The sequence below is a fragment of the Falco naumanni genome, chromosome 4 (assembly GCF_017639655.2).
Source record: "Falco naumanni isolate bFalNau1 chromosome 4, bFalNau1.pat, whole genome shotgun sequence".
NCBI lineage: Eukaryota > Metazoa > Chordata > Aves > Falconiformes > Falconidae > Falco > Falco naumanni.
The window spans coordinates 49661395-49688635 of record NC_054057.1 but is presented as its reverse complement, the minus strand read 5'-3'; the positions used below and the strand labels follow the sequence as shown (position 1 = coordinate 49688635).

Sequence of the window (27241 nt, the reverse complement as noted above, 5' to 3'; positions counted from 1 at the left end):
AGTACCCTATTAAAAAAAAACAACAACAACAAAAAAAACTAAACTTGTGATTATTACTGCAAGTCAAGGCAGAGCTCCTTAGTACGGACAATCTAAACGTAGACTATACATACCTTCTAAATGTCCATTTCTGGGAACTGAAAACAAACTGGCTTTATTCTGTCCACATTTGTTTACCTCCTCTTCCCATTCAGTACAAGAACTGTAAAGAAACAGAAACTGCAGAGTGCTTGATATATGTACCAATTTTAAAAGTATCTTCTATAATTTTGCCATCTGCAAATGATTAACATTAAATTTCATGAAAATCTCATTAATTTAACCCAGTCTTGTTATACAATCCATGGGTGGAGGCAGTCAAAAACCCTTTGGTAACAGTTCCCAAACTACCTTGGTTCACTTACCACATCGTGAAAAATCTATTTTATCATACTAATGTACTTGCCTTGGGTGCATTACCCTTAATTTAAGCATACCTGCATAAGTGCCATAAACCTAAAATATGTTAATACAAATGAGGCCGGCACTGTTTGGATTAGGAGGCTGCACTGTGTAAAGCAGAGGAGAGTTCTGACCTTAGGTCTCCTGCATTCAGGCTGCAGGTTTATTCACTGGGTGTTATGTAAATGAGTGACTTGCTATGAATTTTTAAAGAAATGAGTCCTATGTTTTCCCCAAAAACAAAATGAAGTTGCTAGTCTGCAGGGACTTTGAATTACACTGTATGGCAATAAAAATGAGGCATTTGTTTTTTACTCCATACTCAGATATTTTCTCAAATCTAGATAAAAATGGAAAACAGAAGCAGCAGTCATTGTAACAGAAACCATTTTAGATGTTTCCATACTCTTCTACTATGTTTTTATAGATTAAAAAAACCCTAATTTCTGGAGTTGTACGTGAGAACTGAGGACATTAAATTTTCATTGGAAAAAAACTTTTCATTTTATAATGTATTATCCATTCTTCCTGGTTGCCCCTCTTTCCTCTTTAATCTTCAAGCTTTCCCATGCAATAATTAGTAATTAACTATGAACTTCTAAAAGGCTGTGAGTCCCCTAGACATTTCCAGTGTCATTCACTGTATAAATGTCAGAAGTCATGTAATGAAATTTTCCTGCAGGTGGGTGGAATCTTGTGAATAATAGGAGTTTTTTCAGGGTATAGATTAATGCATATTGACCAACTATTACAGTGTACACTACATATATATTTGGAGGGGGGGGGGGGAAAGTAGCTGTAACAGTAGGCAGTAATGTCTACTTCTGTAAAAATTATTCTTTTGGAATAATTCCAAAAAGGATTGAATTAATATTGGATTCATGCATTATTCACTTGGTTCAAAACTTCAATTCTGGAAGCCTTAGAAATGCTTGATTTTCACAGAACCTCAGCTTTTTGACATTTATTTATTCCAACCATTTAATGTTCACTTGCACTCTACTAAGCTTGTCCAGCATCCATCTCATTTTAAGTGTGGCACAGATCCAGCGTCTGAAACTCCCAATGGAGCCAAGCAAATGCTTTGGGAAGACAAAATGGATCAGCTCTACTTTGGGAAGACAAAATGGATCGGCTCTCCAGAGAAGTCAATGAAGTCTGCTTTCAAAGCATATCTGGGGAAGAACAGCAGTGCCTCTTCCCCTTTGTAATAAATGAAACACTTATTCTTGAACGGGAAGGCCATACATCTCTCACATTGCCTGTAACTGCCATAGTTAGCAGTCACGAGGGCAGGCACAAGACTCAACTAAACATAACAGCGGTAACACAGGTTGGATGGTTATTATGGTCACCCCTAGTTGGTACAGCCTTGCTTAATCACCAGGTTACAGTTTATTCTAAACTGAGGGACATTACACATGTTTCTGTCTCTTTCTCTGTACACATACCTTTCTTTGGCATAGGGATACCAATTTAACATAACGGTTAGCATTCCTACTTGGATGAGGGTGAAGTTCTGTTACGGTATGTCCAACAGTTTACTCCAGGTCAAGTTCTCTGAGCGTCCCTTCTGTCTAACTGTCAGAGGTCCTGGGCTGATCTGCTACAGGGGAATGTTCAGGAACACTGAGCTTTGGTGCAGGGAGCTCATAAGCAATGCTAACAGCCCACACTGTGAAGGACTCTGCCTTAATTCCTCCAAATCCACCAACTCACGTCCCACATTTATAAGTGATGACTTAACCCACCACACCACATGCAAACCCCCATTGTCCTGTGCCCTACATTAGACATACTCTGCCGAGCCTTCACTGCACAGGCACACAGCATCGCATTTATAATCCTGAAACCAAATGAATGAGAGAGGTCAATTAACATGAACACATTAGTCAGTCAGCAAACAACACAAAACAAGTAATAAACCATCACTCTCCTCCCCGTGTGGATGCGGTAGTCTCAGCAGATGCCCAAGATCAGCACCAGCATGCACCAACAGAACACAAGTGTACCAATGACGAATGAGAAGATTCAACAGACAAGCAGTGCCTGCTCATGTAGACTCTTCATGTTTGTAACCTACACTGTAGAGCAAAATAATTGTTCTTTCTTAATAATTTCCTCTTGTAATCAATCACAGAATTATAGAACATTGAGGTTGGAAGGGGTCTCTGGAGGTCACCCAGTCCACACCCCTGCTCAGGGTTTGGCTCACCTACAGCCTGTTGCCCGGATTGTTCAGGTGGCTTTTGAGTAACTCCAAGATGGAGACTCCACAATCTCCCTGGACAACCTCTGCCAGTGCTCAGTCACTCTCACAGTAAAAAAGTGTTTCCTGACACTGAGGGGTAACCCCTCGTGTTTCAGTCTGTGCCCGTTGCCTCTGGTCCTGCCACCAGGCACCACTGGACAGAGCCTGGCTCCATCTTCTTTGCACTCTTCCTTCAGGTATTTATATACGTTGTAAGATCTCCCCCAAGCTGTTGCCTTCTCTAAGCTAAACAGTCTGAGCTCTCCCAGCCTTTCCTCATAGCAGAGATGCTCCAGTCTCTTAATTGTCTTACTAGCCCTTTGTTGGACTCTCTCCAGCATGTCTCTCTTGTACTGGAGAGCCCAGCACTGGACACAGGACTCCAGATGTGGCCTCGCCAATGCTGACTAGATGGAAAGGTTCACCTCCCATGACCTGTTGGCAGTACTGTTCCTAATGCAGCCCAGGGCACCATTAGCCTTCTTTGCCACAAGGGCACATTGCTGGCTCATGGTCGACTTGGTGTCCACCAGAAGCCCCAGGTCTGTTTCTGCAATGTTGCTCCCCAGCTGGGTGGCACCTACCATATACTGGTGCATGGGATTGTTCCTCCCCAGGGGCAGGATTTTGCACTTCCCTTTGCTGAACTTCATGAGGTTCCTCTTGGCCCATTTCTGCAGCTTGATGAAATACTTTTGGATGGCAGCACGACCCTCTGGTGTATCAGTGCTCCTCCCAGATTGGCATCATCTGCAGACTTGCTGACCAGGACTTTGCGCCATCATCCAGATCATTAATGAAGATGTTGGACAGGATTGGAGCCAGTACTGATCCCTGGAGTCCTCTGCTAGTTACTGGTCTATGACTAGACTTTGTGCCACTGACGATCATCCTCTGGGGCCAGCTGTTCAGCCAGCTTTCAATCCACTTCACTGCCTGCTCATCCAGCCCATACATACAGCTTCTCTATGAGGATATTACAGGAGACTGTTGAAAGCCCTACTGAAGTTTAGGTAGACAAGATCCACTGCTCCTCTCTCATCTACCAACCCTTCAAAATCCTTCACGTGGATTTTAAAAACTGTCTCTTTTCAACCTGTACTAACCTATTTCTTTCTTTATTCAATGGAAAGCAATGGAACTTGCTGCGTGTCTGGGAATCTAGCTGCACCTGCCAGTGACACCTGTCCTTCAACTGCAGGAGTAAAAGCACACAGCTCAATAAGTAGCAGACACTACCCGTCTCTAAGGAAGAATGCAAAAATTTCCTTTTTTAGCTTGGTCTTTCATTCTACCTAGTGTTTCAGATCTGTTTTGAAGCAGCTGACTTCTCCAGGAACCTTTGTGCCCTTCTCCGGAACCTCTGTGCCCAGCTCATGAGCCCAGACTTCACATTAGAAATCATGTAAAGATACAAAATATGACAAGGCATAAGAGGTTTGCAGAGATTTGAAAATCGGTAGTTTTCCTATTAACAAACAAGTTTTCTCCTTGTTTACTTCTGTTTCCATATTTTATTGGCTTTTCTGCTCTTTTATTAATTCTTTCCCAAAGCAGGAATTTCATCTGCCAATCACAAAACATGGGGTTTTTTTATGAGATTTTTAGCGTTTTCCCACCATTTTAATATTCCTGTACAACAGTATAGGTTTTTCATGTATCTTGTCATAAATGTCAGTCATTTATATTTTCAGTACTGAAGTACATGGCTAACTCCTTCTACGTTTTAATTGCATTTACCTTTATATAAGTGACATTCTACAGAATTGGATGGGAATTAAGCAGTTAATTGATCAGGATCTTAATTTAACATTTTGAATTATGAACTCTACTGAATTGTAGAGCTAATTAACAGATTTTCCAAAAAACATTTCTGTATTATTTTCTGACAGAATTGAGTCAATTAATAAAACTTAAGTGCTAGCAGGGCTTAGATTCATGCATGTTTTCATAGAAACAGGGTGAGTTCAAAGCAAGTTTTAAGAAAAGGTGCAAGGTTAGACATGGCCATAATTTTCCAAAGAATTGATATTTTTTTATATATTTTATTATTAAGCATGATTTTCAGAGACTGCATGATCAGCAGTTCCAGGAAGCCATGTCTTTTGACAGTGCCTCAGTCTGGATGCCAAAATAATGACAACTAAAACGTTTCACATTACAGTATTGGTAGAGAGATTACATAAACCACAAAGCTCTTCCAAATGTGAAGTCAGGAATACCTGGCACATCGAGCTTGGCCATTGCATGAAAAATTGCACACAGAAAGAAATGAATAAGAATTCTAAAACAGATGCATAAACCTCATGAATAGAAACCAGTGAGCATTAAATGCTATGGAAGGAAATGATACCAAAAGTGGTAAGGCTTAACCATTCTCAAACAAGGTTCAGGCCCAACTAGAATGTTTAACTAATCCAATAGTTTATTTTAATTAGGGAGTGATGCGATTGTGAGAACATCTGAAAAACAGGCAGCTTTTATTTTACTGTCATTTTCTAGCTTTCAGATCGGAACTCAACCTGGCTGAGTTAAAACATTCTCAAGGATGTTTACTCTAGCCCACACCTTATCAAAAACATGTAAAGAAACATTTAAAATCACCAACTTCAGCCTCCAGCCCTGGTGCATATTGTATTACGTTACATTTTACGCCAACTTATAAAGCTTGTATGTTAATACAAAATATACCTTATCCCTACTCCAGTTAGAAAATTCTGCCAGAATCTAAGAGCTCCAGAGGCTGGGAACATTCAGAATGATAATCAAATATCAGTATGTTTTAAATGGTCTCCCTATAGTGCAGTATCCCCAAAACAGCTGTGCTAAGTACCCTGGAAGACCTAGCCCTAATGAAATCAGGAAGCCATCAGTCCTCTGCACTGTTTCACTAAATACAGGGACCTTTCTTCAGCTTCCTACAAATACGAAGTCACCTGACTTGACATCTGAGGGGCAATGTCTTCAGAACATGTCCACAACTGTCATTCTCCATGACCTACCCATGCCACCTAATGATGCCACTTATTCACAGCTTCAGCACTCAAACAATACCTTGTTTTCAAAACAAATAAAACATTGGTGTGCAATCCAAATTTAATCACATTTGCCTTTTTTTCTATACTAAAACACAGGATGCTGAATCAAGACAATACTGACGGCCAAATAAAATAGAATTCAAACCCCATAATCTCAATGACAGGTTCTTAAATCATCATTGGCCTTCTCCGTTCACCTTTTGTATTCTCATATATCTAATGGTCTAAGAGTCACAAAAATATTATAACCTGTTAAGAAATTTCACTTAAGTTGAAAAGTGAGAGAATTTAGTAGATATTTTTTTTAAAGCAACGTGAATTTATTAGCCATGAAACATCAGGTACCTTTAGCTGTCACAAAATACTAGTATTCTCTCCCCTTCCTGGTTAAGTATTTTAATTTCAGGATTTGTCATTCTAAGCTATGATAAATTTGCAGGACTACCTTGTGGAAAACAAAAAGCAAAATATATAGCATGTAAACATGTCCATGGTTTATACCATGCTGCAATTGTCTTCACTAAGAATGATGATAGGAAAGAGTCTCTCCATGTTCACATTGCTGAGTCTCCAGGGAGCTCGCTGCTCCTGGCTATGCTACTAATACAAGCTCTCACGTAGGTTTCTCTACTTTGCTCTGTAACAGTATTTAGGTTGCTTTCTGCAGATAGCAAGCCTTCTGTTAAATTCTTACAAGTCAACACAATCCTAAATTTCCCTATGGACACTATCCGAGAGATAAGAATTAAAGTACTAAAAAATAAAAGTGATTGCACAAAGGTCACCAAAATAAAAAGTCTTGATATCCAGATCTTCCAAGTTCCATTTTGGTATCTTAAAGATGATTTATAATCTACATTATATACCAGGCCTAACAAAGGTTAATAATTTCCTCACTATCCACATTCTTGAACAAGTGAATGTAAATTTTTTTGAGAGCTACAATGCTATCATTTCATTTACAGGACTCGAGTTTTAAATTCTAAGCAGTGAGGTTAAATATTTAATTTTCAATCTTTCTGGATTACTTTTCCTGATCAGCAGGAAATTACTTTCAGGTGTTGCTTTCACTTTCTGCAGATAGACGTTATACAGTAAAGTGTGCCTCTTAAAAAAACCTAGTTCACACCCACAACACAAAAAAAGGGGGTGGGGTGGACGGAAACACCTCTCCCACACACATCAGCCCCAAACTGAATGGGATCTTCTAGCTCAAGGAATTCTTGTAGTTACACAGCGATACTGACAGTATTCAATTACCTCACTTCGAGAAAAGTGAGGTAATTGCTGCTGTCTCCTCTGGCAAACCAGCAGAAAGGGGCCAAAACACAACAAAGACTATGGTTCTTATGTTCAATAAATATTCTGTCAAATATTTTTCTTTAGTTCATTCTTTTACAGGTCTTTTTGTTTGTTTGCTTGCAAATGTTTTAATTAGAAACACAGCAGAGCAAAAGTTTTACCACATCACTGCTGAGCATCTTGTAAAAGGAAAACCACAATAGAAAGAGAAAACATGAAAGGAAAAATGCTAGAAGCATTTCAGGTGCCTAGCCCCAGTCACTCCTAGAGTTGCAGTGCTTGAAAGGAAATGACATTATCCTGAACTGTGAAGCCTAATGTTGAAAGCCAAGCAGGGTGGAAAACTGAAGTGTTAAGTTTTAAAACACAGACATCTATCAGTCATCTTTCAGGCCAAGAAAAACCTATAACTCCAGCAACAAACAAGTAGTATTTATGCTTCTATCAGTAAGATAGTCTAATATTAAGAAGAAATTAAAAAAAAAAATCTGGTATTGAAAGATTTGTAGGTTCAAGTAAGATCATTTACACAGCTAGAAAAAGTGATGTTTCCTCTTTTTATTTTCCTGTTGGTTTTTTTCCCCTTCAAAAGAACATATTTGAATTCCTATGTCAGACAAATGATTAAAAACATTCAGAGGTGAATTGCAGAATCTCAATACGGTTATTTCATTAACCTTTTGAGAAGGGACTCCCTTTAGTAAACATAACATGAAGAAATACCTTTGAAAGCTGACTTGTTTCACTTCCAGCCCCACTGCACTCCTTCCTCAAATATTCTCTCCAAAGTGGTCCCAATGAATTTTCAGTACAATGAAATTATAAAAAGAAAAATCATGATTTAGTCACAAGATACTACACAGCAATCGTGCATCTTTTATTCTTTAGTCTTCATCTCTCAAGAAGCCACAATGGGAAAAGGAAGAAATGAGAAGACAAAGACAAGGAGCACAGGCAATTTTCATGCGGCTCTCCTCCTCCCCTAGAATGCTTCTCTAAATTTTTACTATGGAAAGTCTATTGAAGATGTACTACATATTTTCCATTCTTTACTGATGTTGAGTCAAAAGCAAAGGTGAGACTGAATGCCACATGAAAAATCTAGGGTACCACTGTTTACAGATATTTACATTAATATACATAACATGCATTTTAGAAACTGAAACTTAACCAGCACAGTTCCCTAAACACAGAGTAAAATATGTTTACCACCATCCAGTCTACTTAAAACAAAGTTACTCAGTTCAAAGGGAAACCAGTATTTTCAATCTTATAAACAGGATCCACCATTTTAGAATTTCAGAACTATTCCTTTATATGGTTCGTTGCTGAAACTGAGTATCCAACTACTAAGCTGTTTTCTGTGCTAAATGTTAAGAAATGTGTAGTGAGGTTTGCACACAACTTCAGTGGTCTTAAATCCCATTTTTGAAATTCAAATCATAATCAGTAAATTATTACCTTTCTTATTTTTTGTTAGGCATTGAAAACTCGACAGGTGAATATAAACGAATCCATAAGATTTAGGTTAACATCTGTAGCATCAAGTTAGGTAGCCAGGTGGCTCACACTGAAAGGTGTGATCACAGTGAAATGAGCAATCAAGCCCAAAAACGTTCCAACTTCCAGCGCTATACTGTTCCTGGTGTCCCCTTTGCCCTATTACCACAGTTCTCTATCTAATCCTGACGTGGCGTTATGCTAAGAAAGTGGTGCCCTGAATTATACCCTTCCTTAGTGCCTGCATGTATCTTACGGTAAATATTTAAGTCCTGTATCCAGAATCTACCGCTGCAAAGATGTTCATGAAACATCTCCAAGACAAGATAAAATGAGGCCTGTCTTACCACACCCATTAGCTACTTATTCGCAGAAAAGTGGAAAAAATTGCCTTTAATTGCAGATGTTAAGTTCCTTATTACGATTCCAGAAGAGTTATGAATGGTACGTAGAGAACTGACATCCACTAGCAATAGTAAAGTAAAATTATTAAAGATGGGCAGGTATTCTGTAAAGGGAAAAGTTGACAAAACATTAGAGATTAAAGATACAAATACGATCTTAATGAGCTTTCCAGAGGTTGGATGTTAGATACCTACAGACTTTTAAAACTACAAGTCAATCCATCCAAAAAAACCCTTAAAAAATATGGTGCAAAATCTTTTCTGTTTCCATGTTATGCAGTGCTTAACATTTGGACAAACCAACGCGAAGAAACTTCAGGCACCAAGATGAAGGGTCTCAGATAGATATGAAATAACAAGAACAGTACAGTTGGATGCTAGAGTTACTTTAAGTTTTAATGGGATTTAAAAGCCCCAGGGACAAAATTTAATGAAAACAGAATATTATTATTATTAAGACATTTTCTAATTTGGTAGGGATTAGCTCTCTTGGAAATTAATTCTCCTCAGTAACTCCAGCCTACAGTGAATGAAAAACTTAATGCTGATAGTCCTTGGTGCAACTTGGGGAAGTAACATATGTGTATGTGTGTGATGTATGTTGTATGTGTGTGCGCATGAGTTTGCATTTTACATTTGAAGGTCAATATAATACTTACAGAACTATAAAGTTAGATGTTCGCATAGAATGGGTACAGTTAAACTTTTTCACTGTTACGTTCAATGCCACTTATACAATTATAAATCGCATGGGGTAAATTATATGAAATTCTATATCCATTATGTAAATATAGAAGACAGTATTTGTTCATACTGAAGAACACTGGGTTTTATATTTTATTACCTGATGTGAATATTTACAAACTGCTAATGATAAAGTTGTAAAATAAACTCTAACAGTTTGTTCTACAGACTTCAGACATGTATTTTTTCTCTGTTTAAATAAAAACTTTAAAATGTGGCCTCTGCCACCCACATATAGCCTCTCTATTGCCTGGAAATCAACATACCTGAAGAGATGGAATAGTGAAAGAAAGAAGTTTCACTCTGCATCATCTGCTGAGAGGAGGTGGTCAGAGATTTGTAACAGTTGGAGAAGAGCATTTAAAAGGGACTGAGGCAGCTGCCAGAATGTACCCCAGGAGCCCTACAGAAGTGCACAATCAGGAGCAGACATTATCCACAAGGTAGGCTTTTTTGATTTTCTTGCTCATTTTTCTAGATGAAATCAATTTATTCATTTAACTTCTCCTTTTTATTTTACTATTGTAATGCCCAATGAGTTTATGACAACAAAATCTGACTAAAATATAAACTTATATTTAGAAGTGATCACTCTAAATCATGTTACAAGTTACAGGTAAGAAAGAAGGTTACAGGAATTACTACACAGCAAACTGCTAGGGGAAAAAATATTCTTTTTTATTTCATTATTTAGTAGGCAATAGTTTACATTTATTCAAATTTACTGCAGCAAATAATGCCAGTTTTCTAGATACTGTGGAAATAGGTATTTCAGAAAATCAGAATAGGATATTTAAAAAAAACATACAACCATTTACATATTATATGGATAGTATAAAAAAAGGTTGTCTTATATGATTTTTTTTTCTTCTTTATACACTGAGTAAACATATTTAACATTTAGAACTTATTAGGCCTATCACAGCACATCAGTAAACACAGAGTAAAAGTGAACAAGCAGAAGCAATTGAGTGCTTGCATGACTTTACAAAACTGTAAAACCACCCTGATTCTGTTAAGACTTCTGTCTTCTTACTTTTCCAAAACTAGACAATGTATTGCCCTGGGAGCCACTTCTTCCTCTTAACTGTCTGCCTTATTGCTACATCCCTTGGTTATCGCCGCAGCAGCAGTCATCAGTGCTTTCAAAGCGTGCAGTGGAGTGCGCTTTTAGAGGAGATTGAGAAACTGGTAAGTCAATGTGTAAAATATTGCCACAATTTATAGATGTCATTTTCAATCTTTCTTTAGTTTAGGTGCAAGAAATTCCCAAATGCATAACAATTGCCTGGTTACAATTTTTTTTTACATTATTAAAAAAATATGAGCCAGATACCCCTTTTGTACGAAGCCAAAAACCTTAAATTTAGATTTTTCAATCTGAACTCCTTCTGTTGAATATATGACATTTATGTGCCTTCCTGAGAACACATCCTCCACACAGAAGTCATGTATTTTAGAGCACACAGTCATCTGGGGTTCCTGCTAATTGGCATCAACTGAAACCATAACACCACAATTTACTATGACTTAATCCCACTCAAGGAAAAGGGCATTCACAGCCATAAAGTTTTTGGTACAAATACCCTCTGAAAGTGTTTTTGGAAATCAGCTATATGAAAAGCATGTTTCCTTTCCCAGTTTGCCTTCTTTTGTGGCCTGCCCTTTCCCCAGCACCATACAGACTGAGCTCCCTGGAATAACTGAGAAAAGGTGAAATAGGTATCGGGCAGCTATTTCTTCCATTTCAGATAGGCTTGGGAACATACAAGCAAATTAATCTTCCTCACACAACCTCATGAGATACATAGTGTCCTCTATGAATGTGGTCATTCATACACTTCATCGTTAAGTGACCAACTGATAAGTGAACTCTTTTATTAATTGTTTCCATAATAAGCCTGGTTTTGCATATGCTTAAAATTTCTATACTGATGTTTTCTTTAAGAACAAAAAAGGCTTTTCTTTGGAGTGTGAGGAAATGAGCAACGAAGATTTGTGTTTCCCTGAGCAGATGCTAAAAGCAGTAAGTAGAAAAAGATACATACTTGACATTATCTCATTGTAACAGCTCTACCTTATACAGCCTGTGCAACTTGTTAAAAGACTTTCACATTAGAATTATGACATACTAAATTACAGCTTTAAATGATAAATCTGACTGTTGAGTGTTCAGTCCAAATTCTTTTCCCTGAGAGGTTACTTATGGAAATAATCTTTTTTTTTTTTTTTTTTTTTTTTTTTTTTTTTCTTTTCCTATTATTTAAGCTATTATGTTACTTTTACACGAAAAGGTTTAGGTGCTTTTTTGTTAGTCCTGCTGTTTAAAGTGGAAAATTAGTTGGAACCAATCTGCTAGCCTGGAAACTACCAGCATGGCATGCTGACTCAATTTCAGTCAGAAGCAGACCCCACAAAATTAGGGCTGGGGTGATTTTACATGCTATTCAGTACATGCATGTACTTTATATGCACAGTTCACTTTCAGTCCAGGTCTGCAATGCCACAAAATAAGAAGGTACTGGGTTGAGAGTGTGCGACTGCAACAAAGGAATTCACTCAGCCCACTTCCAGCTCATCTCATCAATGGAGCTTCTAAAACACAAGCAGGGAACAAAGGGGGAAAAAAAGTCATCGGCCTCTCTTGTATTTCCATCTTCTCTAAGACAGAGGGAGCTCCCCTTCACCAAATATGTACTGCGATTGTGAGGAAAGAGCTGCACACTCAGTCAGTCTGTTGTCTTTGGTCTGAATTCAAAAGATCTGCTTTTGACTCTTGGCTTCTTATTGACTATTCCTTGTACACTGTATATATCCAAGAATGTCAATAGAATTCAAAAATGCAAGATATATTTCCATTACAAAACAGAGATCTACCTTATGAAAGCAAAAATTGCAACTGGAAATGCACAGACAATTCCTGATTTTCAAATAAATACCATCTTTGCAATGCATATTACTTTCTATAATTTTTGTACTAAAAAATTTGAAGAGCAGAAGAAAGTGGTGAAAAGTCTTTAAGAACTTAAAACAGACTCTGGCAGTAGAAAAACATACCATTATCTGAGACTTAAGTGCAAATTTCAGAAACCAAATTTGTCTGTATTTATTTTTTGTCATCACAGGTTGGATATGATAATGCCGCCATTGTTCATATAGTGCATGAAATTGCTGAGTTTTTCAAGAAAGCAGACACTCCTTTTCAAAACAAGAACATTTTTCTAAGAGGAATGTATGAAGCTCATGCTCAGCTCAAAACTTGTGTAAGTATAATTTTTTTTTACACCACATGATATTCAAGTCAGATATTCATGGTTAATAAAACTGGTAATATGTATGCTGAAAATGTGAGAGAAAACTTTAAAGATTACATTTTCAAATAATGAAAATTAAAACATCTGTATGCAAGTAATGACAGGCATCTTTCGCGCTTTTACTGACCTGTATGATACAGGCAGTTTTAAATTCACATATATGTATTTGTGGACATATTTTGAGATGTGATGCCTAAAAATATGGCTAAGCCAGTATTTAACTTGCTTCTCCTTAAAGACTGCACCAGTTCTACCACAGAAGTACTTACTATTCTCACTAAATATCAATGTCATGTGCTTTGTTTCAACTACTTATGACTTCTGTCAAGACAAGCTAACGTAAAGAATTAGCTGCAAATTGTATGCAAAACACTTCAGGAAAATATTAGGTCTGCATTCATCTTATTTCAGCTCAGTAAACTACTTAAACATATATGCTAATAGTTAATTCAGTTGGGGTCAGCTTAAGAACTATTTACAGAGGGTGAAGCCTCAGATTAACTATAGCTTGCCTTGCAACTAATGCCTATGCCATGCACCAGATTTGCTAATTAACCTGCAGGAGAACAAACCTAGGCATACAAATGTACACTCTAACACACCCTTCTGTGCTGCTGTGGAGGGAACCCGCTGCACTTCACTGCAGGAAAGAGAGGTTTCCAGGGCTAGACATATGCCTGAGCAACAGCACATAAACACAGAGCTCCAAAACCACACTGCTGCTTCTGACCTGGCTAGACCCTAGAACAAGATGGGTACAACAAAGGATAATAACTGGTGGTTACTTAAGCACTTTTTTTTTTTTTTTAATGAATTAACATAATCACATAGGTACATGATATGTCAAACGACCACCAGTTACTCTGAAATCAGTTTCCTTCAAAGACAGCGTACATAAACAAAACTAGTATTGTCACAGAACAAAAAAATCCATAGACCCCTTACCTTGCTTTGAACATTGACATATTTTTCTCCTGATCTCTTTGTAGACATAGCAAGTGTGTGCTACACTACCTTTAATATTAACATATTTAGCAGGCTTGCCTCTTACAGAAGCATTACAAAGCTCTCAGTCATGACCATGTCTATCAGAAGGTACTGTTTTCTGAGTCATGTTGAACTTCTATTTACTTGTCACTGTTCAAAGTTTCTTTTGTTTTCCATTAAAATAACAGCTGAAGTCCAGACTTAACACTACCCATGAATCTATAGTGAAAGACTGCTTCCAAAAAATGGATAAATTTGTGGCTAAGGTAAGTAGGCTGTTTTTTTTCTTCCAGCTCACTTTAAGGAATTTTAAAGATACAGAAGAGTTTCTTATACAAGTTATATATAGCTGATCAAAGCTGTATGAATCTGTGGGATTGTGCCACATTGCCAAGCACTACAGATTTTCACTCATACAAAACCTTTCAGCCCACATCCATTTTAAGCTCAATCATCGTAGGCTTTCTAAAAATATCTAACTTTAATTCAGCACCAAAACCTATACCAGTCTATGCCTTAGTCTATGCCTTTTTAGAAACACCTTACATCACATGGGTAAGGATTAGCCATGCAACTGATGGCACCTATTTCACCTGGAACAGCAATGATCATTTTATACACCAAAGAACACTTGAATCTTAACTAAATTTCCTAGAAGTATTCTTCATTTTTTCTTAAATTTCTTTTGAATAAATTATTACATGCTTGTTCACAACTCACATTTTGCTTGCCACAATACTGGATGTCATTTTTTATAAGACAGCTAATAAACACTTCTTGACACTCTTTTTTTCATAGGCAAATGATCACTGCACTTGGCAAGAGATCCACGCACAATTCAGAGAGATACTTCAAAGAATTGAAAACTACTCTTTCAAAAGAAGAGCAACACATTAGCAAAGTCAGTTTCCATCAAATACTTTGAGGATCTATATCATGTCATGAAAAATTATCCTATTTTTCTAAAAATTAAAGGAAGTATATACATATAGTTCCTATTTAAAAATATAAACTGCTTAACTTATTATTGTCAAGACATTTTTTATAAAGAACTATAATAACTTTAGCCTTAATAAAAAGGATGCAAAAGAGCATGTAAATATATTTGTGTGTGTTCGTTTTACAAAAAAAAAAAGGGGGGATATTTTCATAAAATAAATATCATAAGATACAGCCCTCAAAATCTTCTGTCCAGGCTAAAAAGTGAGCATATCAGTTACACTACTTAATTTCACAGTACATTTATCAGTTATGGGAATATGAACCTATGACAGCCTAATGCTTTTCCAACGCACATCTCATACCACACATTTGCACTGCTGCATCTACCACTGCAGTTACAAAGCTACCTAGCTGTTCATGTGTGAAAAGATATGCTTGTTTCCACAACGCCATGCTGCCAGGCTTCCACAACCATTCATGAAGAATTCTGAGATTTCAGTTTGATCATCCAGATGTAAATTTCATATCTATATCTCTCTATATATAAAACTAACAACTGCATTCCATTATCCAGAGAAGACCTAAATAGTGAAACACCTTTAAATATTCACATGGTATCTAATAGGCGCTGGCAGCATTGTGTACTGGCACATTTTTCCGTGCAGCTCACTGACTATTTGAAAGCCTGTAAAAGAAGATAACATCTATGAAACTGACAGTTTTGAAGAAGAGAAAGAAGAGGTACTGTGAATGAACAGTGTTGCATAACATCTTTTGGTATCGAAACAACACTCATTCCTGTGGTTCCAGATTTCTAGGCACTGGTTTTCAACCTGCCTCTTCAGATAACACAGATGTTAAAACAAATCAGGAGACTTTGCAAAACATTTTAATATTCACATTTGATTTAGATTACACAAGGATGAAAAGAGTAAAATTATTTGTAATACTGTATCTGTCCCATCTTCTTACCATTCCTTAACTTTTTATTTGTTTTTCTAAATCTGGCTCAAGTCTTCAAAGGCAGCCTAGCACCTCAATTCAGTATGAATTCCCAAAATCCCCCAAATCACCTCAGCCCTCCTTTCAAAAATGGCTTGGGAAAAAACCCTTATCTTTTTTTTAATAAAAATTACAGTTACCAGGTAATCAGTATTAACCCTTTTAGACCTACTGCTTTGGCACCAAGATTAAGAACAAACAGTTTTTATGTTTTGATCATTTGTCGTGGCATATTCATTACACTGCCTTACTCATGCATCATCTGGACCAGAAGCTGCTCACTCAGCCAAGACCTGTGTCACAGATCAGGGTGCCAACAGCGTGCAGACAGTGTTCCAGCAAAGAAAATAACCCCTTGAAGTCACACAGTAATCAATATAAAAATCAAAATGCTTCCATGAATAAATTCAACTAAGACAGATACTAAATTAAAACAATGAACAGAATTCCCTCATCTTTGAACTGAGGAAGTGCTTGTGCATCTACTGCACTCTAAGACAGATATTGATATACACTGCAGTAGTTTGGATGTGGATCCAACCTTTCCATCATAAAAGGTACACTGCCAGTGTAAGCACATTATATATACTGATGGCATAAATACCTAGAAAGAAAAATATAAAAATAATAAAAATTGTCCTACTCTTGCCTTTCCAATGTGTTGCTTTGTATATAGTTCAAAATATATATATGGGTTTGTTTTTTTCTTTTGTTTTGTTTTATTCCTTAACACGTAGACATTTGTAAACTGAGTTAGGGTGGGATTATTACACTAATACATCTCTCTGAGTATTTATTTTAACAGTCATAACCTATTTTAATCAGATTAGAAAGGACATCAATTATTTAAAATATTTGATACAGAAAATATAAGCACACAAAAATAACCTTACAAAAATAAAGAAGCAAAGAGATGCGCTGTGCTTTAAAGTCTCAGCTAATGAATCACTTGATGAATACATTGGTTCTGCAATATCTATCCCAATCTCCTACTGTAGAGGAAGATATATTAGGATTATGAAATCTTTAGGCATCTAGCAGTGATACTGTGCATTTCAAGTAACAGCCAAAGACAGACACTTTAATTCCTGCTGGAAAGGTTGTCAACTTCTAACCTTCTTAGATGTTCAGCGAATAAAACAACCTGTTTTCTCTTCATAGGAACTTATTTTTCTGTGTATTCGCAGATATGCAAGCAAGTTAAAGCAATATGTGAAGCTAAGAAGTCTCTCTCTTGCATCTGGGGGAAAGCAATCAGAAATCATGGCCACAATACACTGTGTATGCCAGATAGTGACAAACAGTTTGGACTAGCAGGTATAACACCTCCGTTAAGGACCATTCTGAGGACATCTTTCTACAGCACAGGGTAGTACAAAAATACCTGAGCTAGCTTTAAAACGTTTGGCTAGAACATGATAAAAACTTGAGCTACAGATAATAGTACCAGTTCTTCACTTAGGCAGCAAAGAGCAGATTAACAGCTATCCTAATTTTATACAGCAAAAAGTCAACATGAGTAAAAAAATACCAATGCATATTTCATTATTATGAGTGTTTTGTTTTGTTTTCCTGAAAAACAGCATTAGAATTCCTAAAGGCTTTTATGCTTTGGAAAAAGGCAGAAGTTATTCAGCATCTTCTAAAACGCCAAGCATGTACTGCAAAAGGGGGAGGTTGGAGGAAAAAGATTTTTAAAGGAAAAGAAATAAAAATTTGAAAGAATGGGCATGTTAAACAGCCTATACTTTGTCTCAGAGAGCTTCAGATATAAGTTTAAATATACGTTGCCTTATTTTGCATATTTTTACAAAGTATTTCAGAATACAAATAAAGCAAGGAGACTGAATACAATATGAAACAGCACTTTTGGAATAGACTAGAACTATTTTTTCCTCCATTTGAAGTCACTAGTATGCACAAGCTTAAAAATATTGTTTCCTATCACAACTATTTAAGTCCAGCAAACTTGATTTTACCTGCCAAGAGGAATTTGCAATAGCAAAATTTAAGAATAGGTTCTTGCACCAGTTGAATATTCACATCCAAAATTTCACCTTAAAAGCACCTGTGTAGAACTCATACCTATGTAGTACAGCCTTCATAAATACAAGATATGTGTACATCCTCAGATGTAGTAAACACAGCCTTTTAAATCAAGAACATTTCTCAAGGGACAGTCCTCAGTCAGAGGTTGTATTAAATAGCAATTTTACTAAGACTAGATTTATTAGTGAGTCTCCAATTCCAACCTGTGGAAGAGACAAGAGCAGTCACTTTCCAATATACACATGACTCCATGATGACTTTGAAGATTTGTATGCCTGGATTCTTATTTCTGTAGTCTTTTTCCAATATAATCTCATGTAATTTGACCTTAAATTCTTCCTCATTCTTTTTCAAATAACCAACACCACACTGAAAGTCTAGTGGTACCATCCTTATAGCCTGAACTAATCAATTTAATGAAGCACATTACATGATTTGGTTTGTCATTCGGATTCATTGCATGTATTTTAGTGTAACCAATACGCTAAGGGCTTGTATCTGTCCTTGACCCAGCTATTACTCAGGAGAAAAGGACCTGGTGGTGTACAGGAATGGCAAGAATAGCAGGCAAAAGTGAAAATTGAGATATTTATGTTATTAGCATATGGCAAACCAAATATACACTAGTTATTTAAAGTTTGAAGTTTTTAAAAATTCCATTTGCACACAGGCATCTCAAGAGGGATGTGGCAGAACAGTACGAGACAAAGTCATGAGTGGGAGACTTTTTCTTAATGGTGATTTTTTCTGGCTACAGCAACTGAACTTTGACATTACTAAAACAGTAGTGTATCAGCTTTTTAACATGAACTTACAGCTGAAAACAAGGAGAGATGAGAACCATACACCAATTTCTATAATTTAGTGAGAATGTATGGCTTTCAGTTTAAAGAAGCATGTGGTGCTATCTACATTCTAAGCTAACAACAGCATCAGAAGAAGCCCTGCATTACCATTTTATGTGATCTTTACTCTGTGACATACTCAGAAGAGAAAAAAGCCTCGGTATATCAAGGCCTGTCACAAACAAGGGAAGCTATTTGTAGCTAATAAAAAAAAAATAGCTGCTCTGAATTATACTTCAGAAAACTCTCCTGCCCTGATCATAACAGAGGGCTTCCACTTATTTTAAGGAGCTTAAGCTTGTTAGAGTCAGATAACACACTGCGTATCAAAGCTCAAATACTCTGTGGTGCTTTGATGAAGGGATAGTTTTGTATTGTTTTATAGGACTTTTTTAACAATACACTCTTCATGTGACAACTGTATTGCCACAATCATTCTAAAACAAAGTGTTAGGTTCACTTTAGATAATTCTGAATGACTTATGGAAAAAGAACTTAAGGATTTTATAATAAGCATGTTGCTCCTTCAAATTCACTTTTACTACTTCACTCACTGTGATACAATAACATTACCAAACTTCCACTTCTTGAAACATCACTCAGATTCAGTCCAAGTTAATAGCCCTCCTGTTTGTAGCTAGTTTAGAATATCAAAGTGTGTCTTTCTAATGGAAACTGTTCACAGAAAACACTGTCTCTGACAAACTGAAGAGCAGTTCTGCAATAAAGAGGCAGCACTTTATGGTAAAAGCTCTTTCCTGTCTGGTTTTGTATTTTATATTCCCACCCCATCTTTCTTCCTGCTTCACGTGCATCTTCCCTGCATATACCATAACTGTGTATCACAAAAAAACCTAGAAAAGTCTATCTTAGATACCAAATCCCTCTCCAAATAAGCTTGCAGCACGGAGTCTTGGAAAAAATCCTATCATCAGTGATCTGAGTTCATAAGACAGTCTCACCAGAAATACTGAGTTCACCTGGAACCCCAGCTTTCCCCTCTGGAATGGGGGTTGGAACAGAGAAGCCCATTTTTAGCCTTTGTCCAGCACAGCAGATGCCAGATTCTTTCCAGGCTCAACCTTGAAACTGTCACATTAATAAGACACAAGGCTCTCATCAGCTATACTGCTAAAATTACAAAGATAAGACTCCGCTCTCTTTTGTCATGGAGCTGTTAAACATTGGCTAGAATGTAAATATTATTTCACATACTCCTCCTGATATTTAGCCACTGTCCATGTTTTTGTTTTGTGGGTAACTGCTGCCTCTTAAGAAACAATAGATAATCCAGGTAAAATTTCCAGTAAATATTATGCATTACAGATAAATAATGGAAATACTAATTTTTTTACACTCTTAATATAAGCAACTGCCTGCTTTAGATTTCTAGCATGTTAAAATTCAGATATAAACCTAAGAAGGAAAAGTTTAATTGTGTTCAATGTGTTTGGTTCTTGAATAAGAAAACTTAGCTCCAAAATGTGAATTATTCATAAAAACAAAACACTGTACCACCTGAATATTTACTGAACTGCCATACAGTACCTTCTCACATCTGAATTCTTGATTTCTGGTCAAAGAAATTTTCTTCCTAAGCTCTCGAGTCCTTGAAAGAGAAAAACAAATGCAACCTTTGTTTTTAAGTACAGTATCTACATGGCAACGCTGTTTAAAGTTAATTTGGAAAATATTTCAAGCCTGTTTGTTAAACCATAAATATGTGGCACAAGAAACTTTAGAACATGCATGTGCATGTCATGGATTATTACTGGAAAGGCCACCCACATTCAGAACACAGGAGAACAAAGCAAATAAAACTTGACAATGTGATACTATTATCCTATCCCCATGTTTACATTTATATCTTATAAAAGAAGTAGTGTATTTGTCACATTTAATACACAATCAGGACTACAAATCACACAATCACAGAATGGTCAGGGTTGGAAAGGACCTCTGGAGACCATCTAGTCCAACCCCTGCTAAAGCAGGTTCTCCTAGAGCTGGTTGCACAGAGTCACGTCCAGGTGGGTTTTGAATGTCCCCAGGGAAGGAGACCCCACAGCCTCTCTAGGCAGCCTGTCCCAGGGCTCTGTCACCCTCAAAGTAAAGATGTTTTTCCCCATATTCAGGTGGAACTTCCCGTGTTGCAGTTTGTCCCCATTGCCCCTTGTCCTGTTGCTGAGCACCACTGAGAAGAGCCTGGCCCCATCCCCTTGACACTTGCTCTGAAGATAGTTGCTTCTCTTTTCCAGGCTAAGCAGGCCCAGCTCTCTCAGCCTTTCCTCATAAGGGACATGCTCCAGTCCCCTCATCATCTTTTAGCCCTCTGCTGGACCCTCTCCAGCAGCTCCCTGTTTCTCTTGAACTGGGGAGCCCAGAACTGGACCCAGCACTCCAGATGTGGCCTCACCAGGGCAGAGCAGAGGGGGAGGATCACTTCCCTTGACCTGCTGGCCACTCTTCCCCAGTGCACCCCAGGATCCCATTGGCCTTCTTGGCCACAAGGGCACACTGCTGGCCCATGGCACCTTGCTGTCCATCAGACCTCCCAGGTCCTTCTCCACAGAGCCACCTTCCAGCAGGTCGGCCCCAGTCTGTACTGGTGTATGGCGTTATTCCTTCCATATGCAGGACCCTGCACTTGCCCTTGTTGAAGTGATGCTTGAGTATCAGCTCTCTTGGACCCCCTACCTTCCAGAGCCCTAACCCATGGGATCCCTCCAAGGAGGTCCTTGAAGAGGCCAAAAGTCAAGTCCAGGATTGCAATCCTACTTGTTGCCCTGCTTCCTCCACGCAGGATCCTGAACTCCACCATCTCATGGTCACTGTAGCCAAGGCTGCTCCCAACCTTCACATCCCCAACCAGTCCTTTGTGTGTGAATACAAAGTCTATGAGTACACCTCGCCTTGTTGGTTCCTCCACCACCTGCATCAAAAAGTTATCATTGATGCTCTGCAGGAACCCCCTGGACTGTGTGAGCCTGCCTGGGTTGTTTTCCCAGCAGATATCAGAGAGGTTGAAATCCTCCATGAGAATCAGGGCCCGTGATCATGAGGCTCCCTCCAATTGTCTGTAGAAGGGCTCACCGACTGCCTCTTCAAGGTGAAAAAGATGAGTTGAAAACAAACACCTGATTCCACAGGGTCAAGAACACGGATGGTGGTCCAGGTCGCTGACACAAATATTATAGAACAATGGTGGCTAAATGTACTAGAAATAGTGCTTGAAGTGTTTAAGTAGTCTTCAGTGAAAAAGGAATGGACTGAAGACAGCTGACTCTTTTAGATGAATATACATTACTTCATATCTTTAGATTCAAAAAGAAATAAGTATCAGTAACACAGAACCTAAAGTTATATATTCAAGTCACATAAAAAACAGCCCTACTTTAAAAAAAACAAAAGTAAAGGTGAAAAAAACCCCAAAGCCCAGTATCCCTAACTTAGTACTGGTAACAACACTGTTACTATTCACACACATCTCAATGTAACAGTAACTGTGGGGACGAAAGATTACTATCAGTTTTAAGTTATGCTTGTTAATGAAATACTAAGTTACCAGAACATAAATTGTGGAAAATAATTTTGTATGGTGGTATCAGACAGGTGGCCTAGCCAACCACTTCTACCTCAAACTTACATGACGTCATTAAACTGCACTTCCATTTTGAGTAAGAAAAAAGAAAGTAAGAAGTATTTGAAGCCCTAACCCATGCCAGAGTGGAGTCTGCACTGCAAACAAGATCATGCCAACTCATTACAAGGCTGGAACAGTTGTAAAGCTGAATTAGGTCCATTATAAAGGAGCAGAGTACAAACTTGCACCCATGTGCCCTCTTAATGTGATCTTTGTGCTGGACATGTGTACAGCTGCCTCTTCCTCCAACACCCATATTATTTCTTTCCTATTAAGGATATTTATTACATTTTGCCCAAGCGGTTGCTGACTGACGGCTGCTCAAGGGTAGCATTAAGGGACTGCTGCTCCAGACCTGGCTGCTGCTGCCAGACCTACTCTGCAAGTTATCTTCAGTTTCATTTTCACTACTGCCCTGACCTTATAGCAACATCCTATCTCTCGATCACATCACCTACAGCAGCACAGACTGTGGCCTCTTGCCAGTGTGCACAGCTTTCAGAGAAATTCTGGCCCTAACAATTACAAGGAAACCAACTGCAATATCAATTATTTTGGCTTCTCTAAATGATTCTTCACTCTGGAACCTAGGTACTCCCCTGGGTTTGACTTTCTTCAAACTATGAAGTGCTCCCTGTTTCTTCAGTAATCACAACCTTGCCCTGACTCATGCCACTCACCCTGTTGGCTGCACAGTAAGAGTTTCCCCTCAAGATCCCAAATTTCTAGAACTTCACTGGTTCTTTCTTAAAACAAAAATAATTTCAGAGTGGCTGCAACTGGGCTGGCAGCCTAAGAGGATGCATAATTTCCTTCAGAACTTTTTAGCCTGTAACTGACACTCTTCCCTTCCTTGCAAGACACTATACGATACCCCAAAGTACAGTCACATCCTCCACTAGAGCAGATGAATACTTGCCACCTAGCCAATACAGCTAGGAAGCTATTACACACATTCATCCTCTTAGTAATTTACAAATTTGAGTAAAATTTAGAATTACAGAATCATAAAATAATTAAGGTTAAAAGGGACCTCACAAGAGCTAAACTCAACCTCCTGCTACAAGCAAGGTCAAAACTGAATTCTGGGCTTTGTCCAGTCAGGTCTTGAAAACTTCAAAGGTAGAAGTTGTAAGAAAAGTGAATATTCCTCACAGCAGATCACATTCTTTTGTGATTCTTGATAAATTATTTTCATTGGTGGGAATATGAAGGCTAAAAAGGCATTAAAACATTTTCCCTTGTAGACATTATCTCTTCTGTCTCTGTTCCTGTCTTACTTATTTTTGTCCTCTGTTCTGCTTCTTCACCTTTCAGTACTCTATCCTAGTCTGGCCCTACATACTGGAAAGCACTGAGATTTGCCAAGACAGCCACTTGCTCAACTTATGATCCTCAGATGCTTGTGGATCCTAAGTTAGGGACAATGGCATTGCAGCAGAATTGTTTCAGGGATAGGATGGGAATTCCTATCCCTCTCTGTCACCTAGCAAAATGGAAGCAGTTTGCCATGGGTGTCTGGTTTGGGCTTGGTGAGCATCACCTTGTGCCACTAAAATGGAATGAAACTTCACAGCAGCAGATGTTGACTTTATGAAGAAATTAGATTGGCTATGGACAAGTGTATCAGGGAGGAAGACTGAAAATGTAGACTATAACTTACCAGAATTAGCTAAAATACTACTAACTCCTTGTGGGGCTCATCCTGCCCTGGAATTCAGGGATCCCCTTCTGGCCCACCACACATTACATCCAAGACTCCCAATGATGTCTCCTACTCCTGTCTACTCCTTTCAATCATGTCACAGAAATGCTGACTGTTGTGAGCTAAATTGCTTTTTTGGTTTTCATAGTAAAATTTAATTTGATCAAGTTCTGAACTCACAAAAGCAATAATGAAGAGTAAATACCATGACAGGTAACTTCTATATCATGTTATTTAACGAACTAATTTTTCATCTATGTAGAATATTAATTTTCCTTTGTGGTAAGAAGGATCTTCTTTTTAATATCTCCAGTGAGCTGTTGTTATTGCACCTGTTCTTCCAACAGTTATTTCCTTTTTTTTTTTAAAAAAAAAAGCAAATATTTAATACACGACTTTCATACCTGAAAGACAAAGCACTGTGTAAGGCATTCAGTCTCAGCAACAAATAGAGACATTCAACATCAAAGAAACATCACCTTTCTGGAAGGGAAACTATAAACCTAAAATTGATTGTAAACAATAAACATTAAAAATCTTTCATCTATGTCTGATCACAACAATCACTGTTCAATTTATTCACAATATACTGATTATTTTCACTGGTCCTAATGGTATTACACAAACATACCATAAAAGGAAGCTGCTCACTTGCATAGACAATCAAATAAATCAATTTTTCCTTTATTAGAATTCTTAGGAACTCCAAGGAATTATAATGCAAGTACAGGGAAAAAAAAAAAAAAAAACCAAACAAAAAACCACAACCAAATAACCAAAACAAAATATGTCAAAAGCCAGATACTTTATACCTCCTTAGGCCTAGCACATACTCTTAAATACTACACTTCATATATGTTTACAATATTATTGTCTGTAGATAAACGCAAAAACATTTGTTTTTTCTTAGTTCTGTTCCACAGCTTAAATGTTACTTAACTTCTTAGCTATGCCTGCCAAAGTATTTCTAAACTGTAGGTTCTGGTATATGCAATGTCTTCTGTCTGAGTTTGTTTGGGTGGGGTTTATTTTTGTGCTACAGAATGTGAGATAAGACTTTTTCTGGTGTCATTCTGAGCAAAGGAGGCATACAAATGCATAGTTACAGAAATTAATATTAAATGCATCTCTGCCAACTATTTAAATTTCACAGACAAGGAGAAACAAGACATTATTAACTGCCTTCCAGGAAGGAAACAGACAACATTGCATAAGGCATCCAGATTGGCTTCTGACAAATGAAAATGACTCTGCTAGTCATGAAAGGCTATTTTTCTTATTTCACAAAGGGAAAAATTCTGTACTTTTTACTATCGGTTATGATCTCAGTGTCATAAAAAATATTTGCAAACAAGAATATGAAATTTGCATCAGTTAACTACTATACTATAACTATCAATGGGAGTGAAAAAATTCCTGACCTTCTTATCTTCAGCGTTAAGAAAGGAAGAAAGAGATGGGGAGGAAGTTGCAAGTAGTTAAAGCAAGGAGGAGCAAAGGAAAAGAGATAGTAGGAAAATAAATGAAAGGAAGAAAAGGAAGGCTGGAGTAGGGAGGAGAAAGAGAGACAGCAAATGCATGCTAGGGCATAAGAGGTATTGACTGATCAGGAAAGTAAGTAAAAAAAAAGTACGTCCTTTTGAAGAAACAATCTGTGCTGTTATATATTATTCATGACACCACAACAGAATAAAACAATAAATCAAAGGTAAAGACTGCTTCTTGAAGTGCAAATTATTTGGACCAAATACCTAATTTTATTGTGTTGTCAAGTACTTGTAATCGCTCTCAGAAACTGCTGGCTGCTAACACACCAGCTCTAATGATGGCCCCACTATCTGCATTACTACCAAAATTGCTTTTCTAGTCTCCTCAGTCCTGCAGAAAGACAACTTCGTGGCACTGTACACCCAGATAGTTTGTGGAGGAGACAAAGATGCCCTGTACACTCTGGAAGACATTGCATTTTGACCAGTCAGGCTCTCCCCCCACCTCACAGTCCCCCAAATTAATGTCTCCATTAGGTTCATTTTGAACACTGAATCCTCTTTCAATCCAATAGGATGACTCCACACTGATTTGCAAAAGCATTTGAAGCACTAGGGTCATATCAGCTACAATAAAAAGTGCAATCATATATCATTCTATCTATCTAAGCAAAATATCACTAATGGCTGCCTAAAGTCTCCACAACCACTTAGGTTATTTTAAGCACTGCTGGAGCTTCCATTTCCAGGCAAGCCACAAGACTGCAAAGAAAATATGCATAACCTCTATTGTAAAGAGTGAAATCTACCCTCAAAAGGAAAAGACGAGAAATACATATCAAATCCATTGTTTATCAATACTAATAAAAGTAATATAAATACTATAACTTTTGCAAAAAACTACAGTAAGTAGGAAGCATTTACAGTGCAACAAAGAACAAGTTCACTTGTTTAACTCTCATGTATTATAAAACATGTAAAGATTGCAAATCATAAACCACATTTTAGATTAGTTTTATTTTAAATGAACTAAAATTCTTCAGTATCATGGGAACCGCTACATATTTGGGGGGGGGACTACATTTTTAATTCACCATATCAGTAACTGTCTAACTACATTTATATTACCTTAACTATACTGCCACGTTAATTCCACATTATAAAATTCCAAGTCTTTGTGGAAGGGAACAACCATTGTGATGTTGTTAGAACATCAGAGCTTATATTTAGAAATGAAGTTACACTTACCAAACCAATTGAATTAGATTAGATTAGATCATTACTCAAGGTATCATTTCTTGAAGTATAGTTAAGGGTACGTAATTTTAAGTAGAGAGTTATTTCTGTGGGTTTTTGATTGTTTCTCTTTTCCACATAAAATGTTTCCCAAGGCCATAAAATAGGGGAAGAGATTACTCTTTCCTTAAGCAACCCCAAGTTACACAAATAATATAAATTCTTCTTTACCTCTCCCTTGCAGTTATTTCCATCAATTCTGCTGAGGGAAGAAATCAGAGACAGCTTCAGGCCAAATTGTCCATTTGGCCCCAATCCACATAAGCACTTAGTTGATGTGTCCTCTATTCA

The 27241-nt window shown here is 37.5% G+C and overlaps 1 long non-coding RNA gene across 1 annotated transcript; it reads right to left on the bottom strand.

Moving 5' to 3' along the window:
• Positions 1–27241, bottom strand: LOC121086007. The gene is made up of 3 exons (XR_005827264.1): positions 27122–27241; positions 15535–15608; positions 1–202 (listed from the first exon to the last, which is right to left on the bottom strand). It is a non-coding gene; the product is annotated as an uncharacterized LOC121086007 (long non-coding RNA).